The following is a 5,000-nucleotide window of genomic DNA, read 5'->3' on the forward strand; positions in this document are numbered from 1 at the left end:
TCTCATCATGTCACAAGCATTCACTTACTATAATCACTATCAACGAACCTGCCGCCCCGCCCCCCCCCCCCCCCCACACCTTTCCTTACAACAACGTGTAACCTAACCTAACCCATGTTGTACCTTAACCTAACCCATGTTGTACCTTAACCTAACCCATGTTGTGCCTTAACCTAACCCATGTTGTGCCTTAACCTAACCCATGTTGTCCCCTAACCTAACCCAAGTTGTCCCCTAACCTAACCCATGTTGTCCCTTAACCTAACCCATGTTGTGCCTTAACCTAACCCATGTTGTGCCTTAACCTAACCCATGTTGTCCCCTAACCTAACCCATGTTGTCCCCTAACCTAACCCATGTTGTGCCTTAACCTAACCCATGTTGTCCCCTAACCTAACCCATGTTGTGCCTTAACCTAACCCATGTTGTCCCCTAACCTAACCCATGTTGTCCCCTAACCTAACCCATGTTGTCCCCTAACCTAACCCATGTTGTGCCTTAACCTAACCCATGTTGTGCCTTAACCTAACCCATGTTGTCCCCTAACCTAACCCAAGTTGTCCCCTAACCTAACCCATGTTGTCCCCTAACCTAACCCATGTTGTGCCTTAACCTAACCCATGTTGTGCCTTAACCTAACCCATGTTGTGCCTTAACCTAACCCATGTTGTCCCCTAACCTAACCCATGTTGTCCCCTAACCTAACCCATGTTGTGCCTTAACCTAACCCATGTTGTCCCCTAACCTAACCCATGTTGTGCCTTAACCTAACCCATGTTGTCCCCTAACCTAACCCATGTTGTCCCCTAACCTAACCCATGTTGTCCCCTAACCTAACCCATGTTGTGCCTTAACCTAACCCATGTTGTGCCTTAACCTAACCCATGTTGTCCCCTAACCTAACCCATGTTGTCCCCTAACCTAACCCATGTTGTCCCCTAACCTAACCCATGTTGTCCCCTAACCTAACCCATGTTGTCCCCTAACCTAACCCATGTTGTCCCCTAACCTAACCCATGTTGTCCCCTAACCTAACCCATGTTGTCCCCTAACCTAACCCATGTTGTCCCCTAACCTAACCCATGTTGTCCCCTAACCTAACCCATGTTGTGCCCTAACCTAACCCATGTTGTGCCCTAACCTAACCCATGTTGTGCCCTAACCTAACCCATGTTGTGCCTTAACCTAACCCATGTTGTCCCCTAACCTAACCCATGTTGTCCCCTAACCTAACCCATGTTGTCCCCTAACCTAACCCATGTTGTCCCCTAACCTAACCCATGTTGTCCCCTAACCTAACCCATGTTGTGCCTTAACCTAACCCATGTTGTCCCCTAACCTAACCCATGTTGTCCCCTAACCTAACCCATGTTGTCCCCTAACCTAACCCATGTTGTCCCCTAACCTAACCCATGTTGTCCCCTAACCTAACCCATGTTGTCCCCTAACCTAACCCATGTTGTCCCGTAACCTAACCCATGTTGTCCCCTAACCTAACCCATGTTGTGCCCTAACCTAACCCATGTTGTCCCCTAACCTAACCCATGTTGTGCCTTAACCTAACCCATGTTGTGCCTTAACCTAACCCATGTTGTCCCCTAACCTAACCCATGTTGTCCCCTAACCTAACCCATGTTGTGCCTTAACCTAACCCATGTTGTGCCGTAACCTAACCCATGTTGTGCCTTAACCTAACCCATGTTGTGCCTTAACCTAACCCATGTTGTGCCTTAACCTAACCCATGTTGTGCCTTAACCTAACCCATGTTGTGCCTTAACCTAACCCACGTTGTCCCCTAACGTAACCCACGTTGTCCCCTAACGTAACCCACGTTGTCCCCTAACGTAACCCACGTTGTCCCCTAACGTAACCCACGTTGTCCCCTAACGTAACCCACGTTGTCCCCTAACGTAACCCACGTTGTCCCCTAACGTAACCCACGTTGTCGCCTATCGTAACCCACGTTGTCGCCTAAACCTGCTCTGTAATTGTTATACGACTCGTTCAATTAGTGTAGTGTTGCCCACCCGCAACCCTCGCAATATAGTTCGCTACTCGCACTGCCCGCTCCCCTGTGTATCGCTTCATGTTAAACACCTTGCAAGTCTTGCTGACTTTCCACATGCTCCTGCTGTACACTGTAATGTGGATGGCAGCAGGGCGTACATGCCGCCCCCCCCCCCCCCCACCTCTCCCCACGTCCCCACCTTGCCCCCTGCCTTCGCAAGGTGGTTGGTGACAAGTTTGCATGTTCAATGCCCTTCGCATGCGACGTACGCAGGCTACGTTGTGGTGCGGCCTGTGTCAACTGTCCGCTGATGTCGTACGCGTGAACCACAATCTGTACTGCACATTCGTCCTTATGTACTGAATGATACATCGTGGCACATGTGTGACCGTACAACGACTGCGCCCAAAAACGGCGGACCATACAGTGCAAATATTGTGCACGCAGCTACGTGTCGTCTCCCTATGAGAGCTGGATTGCAGTGTGGTACGCCATAGAGACGTGTGGGAGGAACGGACGCCGTGGATGGCGATCAGCATGAGCTGTCTGTTGATGTATTCGGACCTAGTCGTCTCTCCTCACACACCGTGATGGCATGGTGCAGCGCGTTCCATATCTGCGACATGCTACAGAAGCCGGTTGACAGTCGTTCGAGCAATGGACATCGCATACGTACGGGGGCCACCTTCCACGTATTGTCTAGGCGTGCACATTTTGTTGCGTGTATGTGGGCAGACGTAGTGTGGCGTGACACCTGACACAGGCATGCAATAATGGTTGAAGTTGCAAATGGCGATGGACGCCTACGTTTTCTGGTGAAGTTACGCAAATGAAGAAATGGTAACCCGTTGTGGTGCGGTTGTTCTCGCTAGGGGTGAATCGGTGATGGCGACGATAGGTTGAGGTACTAACCGGTTGTTCCAGCGATACCCACCATGCCGACGAAACTGAACGGCATCTGGGTGTGAAGCGATACGCGGCGGTGGCTGGGTGGGACCGTCCCCGGCCGGTGAGGGGGCGCCTCCCGGCGTGCTGGCCGCGCGGTGCGTGGGCGCACGCGCTACAGCCGGCTGGTGGGGGCGGCCAGTGGCAGGCGCGCCGGCCGACGGACGCGGCAGGCGTCGCAGCTGCGCGCCGGCGCACCCTGCGCGCGGCGCCGTGCGGCCAAAGTAGGTCCTCGCGGGCCCGGTGCGAAGCGCGGTGGACATCTGCAGTGTGCTGGTCCGATTGAGGACTGTGTGCGTTGAGGATGCGCCGCCGCCCGGCGCTCGGCGCCGCGACGCCGTCTGCTGCTCGGTCGCCCCAGCGGTTCTCGCTGGTGGTTTGTATCGCAGCTGTGCGGATGTGTTGGCGTGTGCGCTGTGCTGGGAGAGTTCGCTTCGGCACCCAAGTGGGGCTTTTGTCCTTCTGTGGCGCTGGCGTTGGAGCTGCCGGTCACCGTAGGTGGCGCGTGTTGTCTCCCGCCGGCAATGCCACGACAGCACGCTCCCGGGCCTCTGTCGGCAGCGGCAAGCTCAGTTGGGAGCACGGGTGGTCGCACCGAAAGCGTCTACTCGCCTAACTCCGGGCGATTGCGCCTCTCTCGAACCCGACCAAGTACTTGGGACGGCGCTGCGCGCCGCCGGGACCTGAGAGGGTTTCGAGGTGTATTGTGCAGGGGAGCTCAGCCTCCTCCTGTTTGCAGAATGATTGAGCGGACGCTTGCGTGTTCGCGCGGGCCCCCGGGACACACTCCCGGGCGGCCGGCTGCTCAGCTCTAGTTGACGCAGCTCCCTGGTTGATCCTGCCAGTAGTCATATGCTTGTCTCAAAGATTAAGCCATGCATGTCTCAGTACAAGCCGCATTAAGGTGAAACCGCGAATGGCTCATTAAATCAGTTATGGTTCCTTAGATCGTACCCACGTTACTTGGATAACTGTGGTAATTCTAGAGCTAATACATGCAAACAGAGTCCCGACCAGAGATGGAAGGGACGCTTTTATTAGATCAAAACCAATCGGTCGGCTCGTCCGGTCCGTTTGCCTTGGTGACTCTGAATAACTTTGGGCTGATCGCACGGTCCTCGTACCGGCGACGCATCTTTCAAATGTCTGCCTTATCAACTGTCGATGGTAGGTTCTGCGCCTACCATGGTTGTAACGGGTAACGGGGAATCAGGGTTCGATTCCGGAGAGGGAGCCTGAGAAACGGCTACCACATCCAAGGAAGGCAGCAGGCGCGCAAATTACCCACTCCCGGCACGGGGAGGTAGTGACGAAAAATAACGATACGGGACTCATCCGAGGCCCCGTAATCGGAATGAGTACACTTTAAATCCTTTAACGAGTATCTATTGGAGGGCAAGTCTGGTGCCAGCAGCCGCGGTAATTCCAGCTCCAATAGCGTATATTAAAGTTGTTGCGGTTAAAAAGCTCGTAGTTGGATTTGTGTCCCACGCTGTTGGTTCACCGCCCGTCGGTGTTTAACTGGCATGTATCGTGGGACGTCCTGCCGGTGGGGCGAGCCGAAGGCGTGCGACCGCCCCGTGCGTGCTCGTGCGTCCCGAGGCGGACCCCGTTGAAATCCTACCAGGGTGCTCTTTATTGAGTGTCTCGGTGGGCCGGCACGTTTACTTTGAACAAATTAGAGTGCTTAAAGCAGGCAAGCCCGCCTGAATACTGTGTGCATGGAATAATGGAATAGGACCTCGGTTCTATTTTGTTGGTTTTCGGAACCCGAGGTAATGATTAATAGGGACAGGCGGGGGCATTCGTATTGCGACGTTAGAGGTGAAATTCTTGGATCGTCGCAAGACGAACAGAAGCGAAAGCATTTGCCAAGTATGTTTTCATTAATCAAGAACGAAAGTTAGAGGTTCGAAGGCGATCAGATACCGCCCTAGTTCTAACCATAAACGATGCCAGCCAGCGATCCGCCGCAGTTCCTCCGATGACTCGGCGGGCAGCCTCCGGGAAACCAAAGCTTTTGGGTTCCGGGGGAAGTATGGTTGC

The 5,000-nt window shown here is 54.0% G+C and overlaps 1 non-coding gene across 1 annotated transcript in view; it reads left to right on the top strand.

The window, feature by feature from the left end:
• The first annotated feature begins 3,779 nt into the window (after window positions 1-3,779).
• The window catches only part of LOC124772155, a 1,909-nt gene continuing 688 nt past the window's right edge, over window positions 3,780-5,000 (top strand). Inside the window, exon 1 of the ribosomal RNA XR_007013825.1 lies at window positions 3,780-5,000. This exon is cut by the window's right edge and continues 688 nt beyond it. This is a non-coding gene — a ribosomal RNA (small subunit ribosomal RNA).

Source organism: Schistocerca piceifrons, unplaced genomic scaffold, assembly GCF_021461385.2.
Source record: "Schistocerca piceifrons isolate TAMUIC-IGC-003096 unplaced genomic scaffold, iqSchPice1.1 HiC_scaffold_936, whole genome shotgun sequence".
In the NCBI taxonomy this organism is placed as follows: Eukaryota; Metazoa; Arthropoda; class Insecta; order Orthoptera; family Acrididae; genus Schistocerca; species Schistocerca piceifrons.